The following is a 12,920-nucleotide window of genomic DNA, read 5'->3' as shown; positions in this document are numbered from 1 at the left end:
TCACCTCCAGGGCAGGCGGGAATCGAACTCATGTGGAAGTGGCTTTAGCTTCTCAGTGCTGTGCTTTAACCCACTGCGCCACCAGGGAGGGCCTGTCACTGATTTTTAAAGAAATTTTTAATGCATCATCAGTTATGTCTTAGATAAAATGTTTTGGATTCAAATACCAGTTTCTTATTTTTAAAAGATTTTTAAATTTATTTATGCATATAAGAACTGGGGTATAAGCCAGACATGCAGGGTTCAGAGGATTTACCATAGACAGAGGGAGCAGAACAGGTATACTTTGTGATACACTGCTGAGGGGAGCAGTGGGCAAGACAGGAGAGGTCTGTTGTGCCATGTGGGTCACCTCCGTGGCTGGGATCTACTTTCTTTCGCAGTGGCTGTTAATAACTGGAGAGCATCGAAACTTTAACCCCTTAGCCACAAGAGAGATTCTTCAAGTACCAGTTTCTAATGGGTTCAACATACTTGGGTTGTCTCATATTGGGAAATGAATTAGTTTAGATGTACTTAAAGGACTGATGACATCTGTACATGTAAAGCAGGTTTTCTGATGAGCAAAGAGACTTTTCTTGTGCTATTATGTATTATAGAAAGAAGCTTCTTATGTATATTATAAAATACCATTCAAGTAGGCTAATACGCCTACTTGATTATTCGTTATTTCCTCTTACATGACTAACAAGCATCTTGTATTTGAAATCTCTACTGTAAGTCCCTTGTTTTACCCTATCCTGTCTCCTGTGTTTTGTGTATTTCAGTGATGCTGTCACCATTTTTCAAGATGCGCAAGTCAAATTTCTGAGACTCATTTTCAATTCTTTCCTTTCTTCACTTTGGACGGATAATTGTTCCTGCCTCTTCCTCAACATGATTGTAGAACTTTGTCTGTTTACTGCTTTATCCATAAAGCCCAGGGCAATACTGGTAGAGAGGTACAAATATTTCAAAATATTTATTGCATAACTAATGTCAGCATGTGATAACACCAACTAATCTTCAAAGAGTGTTTTTCAGTGAAAAATCAGGAAGTGGTATTTTATGTATTTGTATTACCCAGTTCCACATTCTAGTTCTCTGCACACATAATGGTGATGAGACACATCCTCTTTACTTTGCTCCTTGATTTTCATAGCAAATATCCATTTTAAATTGCTTAGTATGAAGCTGGAACAATTGGCATTGAGTTTAGAATCCTGCAAACACATCTAGCAAACTAGGGCTTCATTGCTGTTGTATTATCACTTGGTAAGAATGGCGAATTTATTAACATAAGGATTCTTTAGGAGTGGCACACCAGCTGCCACTGGCCAACAAGTGGATTGTGAGTATTTTATCTTTGTTATTTTCATGAGAGGAAAGCAAGTTGTTCACATAGCATGTTATATTGACTTTGTATGATAGAATGAAACAATAATTCCAGCTGTGAAAATGAATGATACAGCCTTCTGGTAGTGTCCAATTGAAACTGAGAACTTGAAATTAAAGTATGTCCAACCACAGATCTTTGAAAAATCAAGTGCCTGTGGGTAGGTATGTAGATTTTTGGTGGGCCACTATAATCTAATGGTTTGGACTGAGTTTATATTTGAGGAAAGATGATATGCTTCAAGTATTCTTCCTTAGTATATTTTCTCTTTTTGGAACTCTTTTGATATCAGAAATATTATTATTCAGTGTGCCCAAATGAATGTGTTGACCGACAAATGGACCCTGAACTCATTACATGTATTTCTCTCTGTGAAGTTTGAAAATATTGGCTAGTGCCAATGTTTAACCATTGTAAATGGGAATAAACTGTCATCACATTGGTGTAGGATCACAGCAAAACTTTTGTGGGGAAACAGCAGAAATAGCTCTGAAGTATTTTTGTCTCAAAATTATATGATCCATATTGATTTTTCAGAACATTTTAAAATATTATTCATATTTATATATAGCTATTAAGCTCAGCTATTAAGTTCAATGCTCACATAATCTAATAAACCATTTATACTAATTTGAACACTTCGCCATTAAAAAAACACATAATGTTATCCTTCCCTCCCAACAGATTTCTTTCCTTCTTTTGCTTATTTGTACTGATTGAGATAACATTGGTTTCCAACATGGTAGGAGATTCAGAGGCGTAGGATCACATGTCCTCAGATGCATGTTCTCACATCTACCACCAAGTCCCCCACAGTCCTCCACCACAATCCATGATGTCCTTTTCCCTCTGTATAGCCTCTTCCCTCCCTTGTAGTCCTATTTCAGCCAGTTTTCTAGGGTTTGTTTTATGTGTCTGTAAATAAATAACACCAATATTTGTCTTTCTCCTGAATCAGTTACTGATTCTTAATAGTCAATTCTCTCCTCTACATCTCCAGCTTCTCCTTCTTAATCTTTGTTGAGTTCAGTGCCACTGGGTGTAATAGGAGTCAGTATAAAGGTATCCAAATAGGAGTTTTATTTATTTATTTAATTTTACTAGTTTACTACTTCCCCACAATACTTGAGCCTATAGCTAGTGATAATAGGGGTTGCTGAGTGAGTGAAGACGGAAATATATAAATATGGTTGTTTTAAAATAAATTAGATAATTTCTTTTATGCTTCCTTATCATATCTCCAATGGGTCTATATAACCTAATAAGAACAGCTTGATGGGGAAATGGGAATATTATGGATATTTTTCTTTTTTTTTTCCTCTAAACTTTCTATTACCCCTTCCTCTTCTCTCATTCTTTCCTCTCCCTTTGTCTCCCCCTCCCTCTCTTGTTTATAAAGCAAACTCTAATTTGACAAATTACTTTCAATTAATATATTCCAACATCAACATTTTTATCATGATCAATGTTAAGCTATTATTTGTGGCTCTACGTGTGTTCCAAATTCAAATTATGACTGCTTTAAGCTAGAGAGCTGTATCTTCAGCATATCAAGAAACTTCCTTTCTACTACCTTTGGCAAAGCTGCCAAACATCTATACAGAAATTAAAGAGAAAAGCTGGTACAAGGTGATACTGTTTTATGCCACCTGAGGTCATTTGGTAGATTGGCACTCATTACACTCTAAATCATGCTGGCAGCAGAAGTCAGTGAATCTTCCACATTTTGTGTTCAAAATTTTTCCCTTTGTGTTGAATCTGCAGTTGAGTTTTTAAAAGAGAAACTTTATTTGCTGAGAAAGTCTCATCTTCTTTGTAATTATATGCATCTAACTACTTAGAAACATACTTCATTTGTTTATAGTTCTGTGTTTACTGCTCCAATGGCACATATCTATTAGTAATATCCCATGAACAAAACTCAGTGAAATTTCAGGGAAGGAGCTATTCAACTGCTTCTTGTATGTAGTGAAAAATTAAAAATGATTTGTATGAGAATTCAGCATTCCTTTTGTTAAGCATCCATCACAAACCTTATCTATTTTCCAAGCTAAATAATGTGTTCTCTGCTTTTAACCCTATTTTTTTCTCATTTGAAATAAGGATTTATCATATACAATATACTTTACATTTTCCACTGTATAATCTTATGATTAATTTCCCCAATTCAGCATTTTCTCCTACTTAACCTTATATAGCGTCTAAATATAATAGATTGTCCTAGAGTTATATTTCTTAGAAAATACAGAAAATTCACCCATAATGCTAATTAATCAAATTTATTAACCATTTTTAATGTTACCTTCTTGTCTTTTCTCATATGAATCTATTTACATATTATTACATTTGTTAACCCATTTGTTTTCACTTGGCAGCATTTAGTAAGTATTATGCTATACTCCTTATGATGATCATTTAAAATTATAATAACTTCCCTTGGACATAACATTATCTAATAGGCTTAAACTTTGTAATAATCTCTTTAAATATTTTAATTAGGTTTAATATACCATACAGTAGATATACCATAATTTAAGGAGTCATTTCCTTGATATTTGCCATTTAAATTTCATCTTGATTTTTCCATTATAAATTATGCTCTAATAAGTAACTTTGAGTGTCTATGGAGACAGACAGTCCAACAGAGAGAATGGTAATTAAAATGTTAACATTTGGGTGATTTGGCAAAGGATAGACAATTCTATAACTCTGAAATTATCTCAAAGTAATTTAAAGTGCATTTGAATAAGAATTATTGGACCACGTGTTATGCATGTTTTGAAAGCTATCCTTTTATATTGTCATTTCATATCAAAAAAATTGGTACAGAAATATGTGAATATCTGTTTCACTGCTCAATTAGCAAATCATCTATGAATAATCCATGTGCAGAAGGGATTTCTACTCCCTATTAAATTAATCAGTAAGTTCTGAATTGGAGATGGAAGATTAGAATGTGAATAACAGAGATAAGGGAAAAGAGATACTGCATTTAGATGAATATATGTATCAAATTTTTTTCAGTTATCTTTTGCAATTATTCACACACAACAATAAAGTTGGAAATGACAATAGATTGTTGGTTTGTGGGTTATTTTTCTACCTATGAGTTTCTACCTGGCATATATACTCCATATTCACTGTGGGTAAAATTTATGAGTATATGCAAAATTACAGAATCAGATATTTTAAAGTTATAAGGAAACTTCTGAAATTCCCCAACTCAAATCCTGCTATTTTCCAGATAAAAACTCAGAAACCGGGCCCTCCCTGGTGGCGCAGCGGGTTAAAGCACAGCACTGAGAAGCTAAAGCCACCTCCGCATGAGTTCGATTCCCGCCTGCCCCGGAGGTGACCACATGGCGTGGCAGACCTCTCCTGACCCGCCCGCTGCTCCCCTCAGCAGTGTACTTCGTAGATCTGCCTGTTCTGCTCCCCACTCTGTCTCTGGTGATCCTCTCACCGCCCCTGAGCCTCTGGCCTGTACCCCAGTTCTGTATGTACAAATAAATAAATCTTTAAAAAAAAAAAAAAAACTCAGAAACCCAGGATTATAGAGTGTGTTTCATAATAGAAGAATTTTATAACAAAATTGACCAATGGTACAGTAACTTCTATAACAAAGCAGGTAACAGAAAACAAAAATTCTGATTTTAAATATCTCCAGGGTGAAAACAATTACTTCCATTTTCTTATAAGATTCTCTACTAGTTACTCAGGTATTTTAGGTTTCAGTAGTTCTTAAGCATCTTTAATTCAGTGATTATCCATTTTACCCAAAATTCTTTTCTTTTTTTTAAAGATTTATTTATTTTTGCATACAGAACTGGGGTACAGGCGAGAGGCTCAGGGGCGGCGAGAGGCTTCACCAGAGACAGAGTGGGGGGCAGAACAGGCAGATCGAGGAAGCACACTGCTGAGGGGAGCAGCGGGCGGGCCAGGAGAGGTCTGCCATGCCATGTGGATCTCCTCCCGGGCAGGCGGGAATCGAATTCATGCGGAAGTGGCTTTAGCTTCTTAGTGCTGTGCTTTAACCCACTGCGCCACCAGGGAGGGCCCCAAAATTCTTAAGATAAATATATGAATTTGCATATAGGAGACTGTGCATCCCAGACAAAGTTACTTTGAAGAGTAGTTTAACTCACATCAGAAATAACTTTGATTAAAGGATAAAATTAGAGATGGCCTACTTATTTTTGATTGCCTATATAGGTCATTCATTATTTCTTCTAAGTGCTAGGAATTGGGAATACAGTATTAAACAAAACAAAATCTGACTTTCTTGGAACTTAAATTTATTGAGAAATTTCAATTCATGTGCAAATCAGTCTAATAGTAGGTATCAGTCTAGTATGAACTAGATAATTTTACATTTAATTGAAATTAATTCTAAATACTATGTTCTGATATTTGTCCCTAAAAAAAGTATACATCTATAGCGATCACAGTTTTCGGTCACATGACCATATGTAAAAATATAAGCATAAGAAGGAGAAAGAAAAATAGCCTTCTATTGTCAGGTTTTATGCATTTTATAACTAAGATGATCAGTTCAGCACTAAATAAATGCCAGTGTCTATCTTCTTAGTTTAATATATTTAATGTATTTTTAGTATTTAGAATTTTCCCTCCCATTAGACATCAGGAATGGGTTTTACTGTTCTGTGGACCTCAGAGGAGGGTATTCTATTTGAGAGAACATTGTTGAGAATGCTTGACTCCATCAGATTTATACCTTCGGTATTGTGACTTATCTGAAAAATAGATTTAGCCCTTCAGAAGCACAAAATTACTTCTCACACATATTAGGTCTTTGCAGTTCCTGACTCATAACTCCAAAATCTTTGGGCTTTCCTAAGAATTGAGACTGATAAGGATGTTTTTTATATTGTTAATGAGGTGACTTTTGGGGTAGCGGATTGTTTGCCAGATCTAAGGATGTGAGTAGAGGACTCTAACTCCCAGCCCCACCCCTAGAACTCCAGGGAAGGGAGGAGGGGGGTGGTGGTGAATCAATTGCCAGTGGCCAGTGATTTAATCAGTCTCATCTGTAGGTCATGAAACCACTACAAAAACCCTTTAAGAAAAGGGAGTTCAAAGGACTTCCAGGTGGTGAGAATCTGGAGGTGATAGGGGAGTGGTATGCCAGAAGAGGGCATGGAAACATATGAAAAAAATGTTCATACAGAACTGGGGTATAGGCCAGAGGTGCAGGGGTGGTGAGAGGCTTCACCAGAGACAGAGTGGGGAGCAGAACAGGCAGATCGATGAAATACACTGCTGAGGGGTACAGCGGGCAGGTTCTATGCATTTTTTTTTAACTGGCTGTTCCTGAAAGATATAATTTGTAATAAATTGGTGATCTAGACAGATTTGCTGAGTTCTGTGAGCTGCTCTAGCAAATTAATAAAACTTGAGGAGGAACCTATGCTTTGTAGTTGGTCAGTCCCAGTTAGAGGCAATTATCTGAATCTGTGACCCACACCTGAGGGTTGAAAAGGACATCACTAGAACTGCCAATCTGTAGCTGGTTAGCCAGACACAGGTAGCACCTTGCATCTCAATATTAGGGTAGTCTCAGAGACTGAGCCCTTCTCATGAAGTAACTCCAGGGAGATAGTATCAGAATTAAGTGAGTGTTCTGACACCATGCTGGTGTCTGAGAATAGCTTGTTGGTGTGAGAAGGTCTCCATACACTCACCGTGCTCCAGGAACTATATAGAACACCTTGGCTAAATAACATCATCTATTTTTCACTGGCTGGTGGCTTATCTTAGAGCTCCCAGTGTTTTGCTATTACAAATTAATGTGGCAACTGATATTTTCATGCTCACATGGACACATATGCACATTGAATAGACTCTTACAGAGAAGATTCTGACTTGAAAAGTTATAAATTATTAGTTTTCTAGATATTATCAAATGCCTTTGCAAGCAGTTGTGCCACTTTACATACTCACCAAATGTTTATGAAACTGCTAGTTTTTTCACAGGCTTGCCCAAAGCTTATGTGCCTTTGTACCTTGCCCTTTTTATAATGAAAATGAAATTCTAGTATTGTTTTGTCTTTTATTTATAAAATTATAAAGAAGAAGAAATGGCTCTCGCTTGGTATTTGAAGAGATTTGTATTGTTCACTTTCTAAATAGTTGGGCAGGCTTGGATAAAAAAGTAGTGTTTTAGCTTTTGAATCAAGAGACTGCATTTCCACTTATTATAGCAAAAGAAACATTGTCAAATTAAAAAAATACAGAGTTATCCAATGTTAAGAATACTTCAGCACATCACTGACAAAAATTCTTATTTTAGCTATGTGGATATTTCTATTGACTCTGGTTTCATGGAAGTGTGTGGGTGTTTTCCTTCTATGAATAAGAATGAGATGAGTTCATTTGAAGGTATTGAAAGAGATGGTGTCTTCCATATACAAAACCAATCTCTTAATACATACATACATTTATATATATATATACATATATATATATATATATATATATATATATATATATATATATTTGGCTGTCTAATGCGGAATCAATGTGCTAGGTCTATGGAACAATGTATTAAACTTATCCCTTTGGGATTTCCTGGAAGTGATTATTTTCTGAGAGAATTGTATCCTACTTGGCACATACATTATTTTGGAGGAGTGGGGCTTAGAATTCTTTTGACTTTCTGTGAGTTAGACAGTTTTCTTACTTTTGCAAAATCCGAAGCCTCATCTACAAGTAATGACATCTGTTTAATTCTACCATATGTTATTTTGATGGCAGACAGCGATCTACCTAGAGAGTAAGCTAAAATGCATAGGATACAGATGTCATGTGGGTTAAGTTATAATTCTTTTAACAAAACAACAATCTCAATTTAATATAGTGCATCACATAATCCTTAAAGATAAACATTTATGCCTGACATGTACTGATTAGATTTCATGTCTCATTTTTATAGGTTTTATATTTTGATATGAAAACATATTACATTATTCATTAGCTTTGGAATGTAACTGGCCTATGAATGCTGCTTTTCAATAAACTTTAATGGGGTTCATATCAAAAATCAGGAATAGGAGCTACTAAAATTAAAGGTAGTATTCTGACTGACAGCTAGCTGTCAAAACTCAAGAATCTATTTGTGACAAATAAAGACCCACTCTGATAATTTGAGGTGTCATAACATTTTCTTATAATATCCGTTATATAAGAGGAAAATATATTTCTTTTGAACCAGATGTTATTGACTTTCTTTTTCCTTTTCAATTTGCTGAGGATCTTTTTGATGTGTGCCAGTCTTGCATGTATGTGTTCTACAATAGTCCATTTTTGTAGTTTTAACCTGCATCTCTCTTAGAAGTGGTGAAAAACATTTTTTTCATATGTCTTTTGGCCTCTGGATGTCCATTTTGATAAATTGTTCATATCTGCTCTTCATTTATTAATTAGGCTACATATTTTTATTGTCATATTGTTTGAATTTTTTAAATCTATCTTAGATATTAATCACTTAGCAGTTATGTATTAAGTAAATATATTCTCCCACTCAATAGGATGCCTATTTGATCATGTATTTTATTTTGCTGTATAGCTTTTCAACTTACAATAAGTCAAATTTTTAGCTTCTAATTTTCTTGCCTTGGACATTGAGTCACCAAAAATATCATTATTGTTGTCATGGAATGTATTGCCAGTATTTTCTTCTATGTATTTTATTGTTGCAGGTCTTTTATCTAAATCTTTAATCCATTTGAAGTTTATTTTTGTATATGATGTTCATGAGTAATAAAACTTCATTCTCTTATGTCTAGCTTTCCAATTTTCCAGCACCATTTATTAATGAGATTATCTTTTCACCATTTTTATGGTCATGGCTGCTTTATTATAGATTAGGTGCTGGCATGTGCATTGATTTATTTCTGGGCTTTCAATTCTATTCCTTTGATACGTGTATCTATTTTTATGGCAGTCCTATATTGTTTTTAATACTGTTGTTTTAGGGCCCTCCCTGGTGGCACAGCAGGTTAAAGCACTGCATTAAGAAGCTAAAGCCACTTCAGCATGAGTTCGATCCCCGCCTGCCCCGGAGGTGACCACATGGCGTGGCAGACCTCTCCTGACCCGCCCGCTGCTCCCCTCAGCAGTGTATTTCATCGATCTGCCTGTTTTGCCTCCCACTCTGTCTCTGGTGAAGCCTCTCACCACCCCTGCACCTCTAGTCTAACCCCAGTTCTGTATGAACAAATAAATAAATCTTTAAAAAAAATACTGTTGTTTTATAGTAGAATTTGATGTCAGGTATTATGATACCTTCCTTTCTCTCCTTTTTTCATAAGATTGCATTTTTAATTAGAGGCTTTTAGTGGGTCCATATAAATTTCAATATTTTTGTTCTGTTTCATTGAAAACTATTGCTGGTATTTTGATGGGGATTCTGTTAAATTTGTTATTTTAGACAGGATGATCATTTTGATTATATTGACTCGGAAAAACAGGCTACTGAGTGTGAAATGGGATGCCAATTGTCAGCTGTTAGGAGGGATCAATGCGGCTGTATAAACTTACTGCACTGGGAGTCCATTTTTTGAAGAACCTACTGCTTTGTAATTGGAAAGACAATCATAGTAATTTGCTCTTTTATTAATCTTCTGGGTAATGATGTCCTTGGATACTTTTCACGAATTGAAAGAGAATTTGCATTTGTTGAGGTTCTTCTACATAATGGCCATATGCTATTTATGATCACATTTTAATCCTCATTTTAAATCTGTGAAGTAAAGATGGAGAAATTAAAGCTTATGAACTTTCCCAAGGGTGACAAGTACAGCTTTTTTTTGTCTAAGTGCAATTACAAATTCAGAGGTTCCCATTGTGTCCCTGGATGATATAATGTGGACCAGAATATAACTATTTTGAAAAACAGAGACAAACATTTTAAAAGGATTTGTTTTTGTGCCTACACCAAACCTAAAACACAATAAAGCTTTTTTAAGTTCTTCTGTCAAATCTAAAAAAAAAAAAAAGTAAAGATTTCACTTCCTATCTATTTTTGAAGACATTTCAAGTTCTCAAATGGGAGAAATGTGGCATTTTTTCCCCTTATACCTTAGGAATTTAGGGAATACAGAAATAGTGATCTTATGACTGCTTTTCCCACCAGAGTGGACCTACTTTTCAGAATCAAAATATTGTTATTTTACCAGTGGGAGATTTGGGGAAATGTCTTAGGTAATAGAATAGCCTATTTTGACACATGTCTCCATTATTCTATTTCAGATACACTGTAGGTCAAATACATTCTTGAAACACTATCTCTCAAATAAAAACCCTTTGTAGAATGCCCAAAGTAGAATTTTATTTTGCTTCTTTAAACCAATAAATAATTGGTTTCTTTAAAACCAATACCAAAGACATATTATATTCTGCTAAAAATACATGTTCATGAGTTGATATGGGCATAAGCCAGGTCTGAACCTGAATATAAACCATAGTTTTTTTAAAAAAAAAATCATGTATTTATGCATACAGAACTGGGGTACAGGCCAGAGGCTCAGGGGTGGTGAGAGGTTTCACCAGAGACAGAGTAGGGAGCAGAACAAACAGATGGATGAAGTACACTGCTGAGGGGAGCAGCGGGCGGGTTAGGAGAGGTCTGCCGTGCTGTGTGGGTCATCTCCGAGGTGGGGATCGAACTTATGCTGAAGTGGCTTTAGCCTCTTATTACTGTGCTTTAACCCACTGTGCCACCAGGAACGGCCCTACCCATATTTTTATAAGAATTACCAAGAACTACAAGCAAGGGAATTAAACATTCTCAGATGAGTAGAATTTTTTTTAAAGGTTTATTTATACATACAGAACTGGGTATAGGCCAGAGGTGGGAGTATGGTGAGAAGCTTCACCCGAGACAGACTGGGAAACAGAACAGGCAGATTGGCGAAGTACACTGCTGAGTGGAGCAGCGGGCAGGACAGGAGCGGTCTGTCACACCATGTGGATCACCTCCGGGGCTGGGGATGGAACAAGCTAGCGGTTACTCCTAGCTTGCAGTGCTGCGTCCTAACGCATTGTGCCACCAGGAAGGACCCACAGGTGATTAAAATTTGAGTTTAATTTAGTTTTATGAAGAAAGAGCTATTTTGAATATTTTTGTCATTCACATTAAAACAATGAATTGAACATTGCAATTCTAAGCATTGGAATGGTAAGCCTTTGAGGTAAAAATCATGACTTTCCTGTCACTTAGTACTTAAATGTCTACACTAAAGCAATTTTCTTTATAAAACTAAGGTCTCTTTCCTTCACTAAGAATAGCTTTATCTGTGCTTATTTGTTAACATTGGGTATATGGGTTTGTTTTTCAAGTATTCTTTATTTACATGAGGTGTTAAACATTGTCCCGAGATGTTCAGAGATGGGACAAAGATTTAAAACTTCCTCCTATCGTTTAGGTTTATGAATTTTATTTTATTTTTTAAAAGGTTTATTTGTATTTATGCATACAAGAACTGGGGTGCAGGGGGTGAGAAGATTCACCAGAGACAGAGTGGGGAACAGAACAGGTGGATCCACTGAAATACATTGCTGAGGGGAACAGAGGATGAGACAGGAGAGTTCTGCTGCACCATATGGGTTAACTCCCTGGCCAGCCACGGTGGCTGGCTATAGCTTGATAGTGCTGAGACATAACCCCTGCACCACTAGGGAGATCCCTTTTAAATTTTAAAGACTCATATTATATTTTCTTAAAATAGAGAATATTGTACTTTTGCAGGGAATAACTTGAGATGTTGATTGAAGATACCCTTTATTATTTGGGGTTTTAAGTATCAGTCTTCTCCCTCCATGATAACCAAATTAGAAAACTGTTCTCTTCAAAAAATAAATTTGAAGTTAAACAAGCAAAAAAAATATAAAGAAAACTGTCCTTTCTTATGAAAGAAAGGGGCAGGTACTCAATAAGCACTTTACGTAAGTTGTTTAATTTATTTTTTTGATTGAGTCCATAAAGTAGGAATTCCTGGTTTACAAAAGAGAGCAGTGAAGTTCTGTAACTTGCTAAGGTTCTAAATATAGTAAGTAACAGTGTTAGAATTCCATAATACTGATTAAATGGCACTGGTGAAATAAAAATAAATGAAAAGTTAGGTTGTGCTTATCATATGATATATTCAAACCCCAAGCAGAAATTTATATTACTAGATGATTGTAACCATATGACTCCTTGGGGGCTTCTTTCAGTGTAAGAATATGCAAACCAGCAGAGAAGAAACCAACCTGGATGGCAAGTCCCCCATTTGTTAGAGTAGAGTGATGGCAAGTCCCCCATTTATTAGAGTAGAGTCGTACAGAACTAGCTTTGCTGCCTTGGGTTAGTTTAGTGAGAGGAGCTGATGATACCTGATGCTTAGCTCTGAGAGCCCTTCCCAATACGCCACCCCTGTCCCCAAGCTCACCTTAGCAGTTATGTATTAAGTAAATATATTCTCCCACTCAATAGGATGCCTATTTGATCATGTATTTTATTTTGCTCTATAGCTTTTCAACTTAC

This window comes from Condylura cristata, unplaced genomic scaffold (assembly GCF_000260355.1).
Source record: "Condylura cristata isolate star-nosed mole 26May11 unplaced genomic scaffold, ConCri1.0 scaffold00006, whole genome shotgun sequence".
NCBI lineage: Eukaryota > Metazoa > Chordata > Mammalia > Eulipotyphla > Talpidae > Condylura > Condylura cristata.
The sequence above is the reverse complement of the archived record's forward strand: the minus strand, read 5'-3'. Positions refer to the sequence as shown.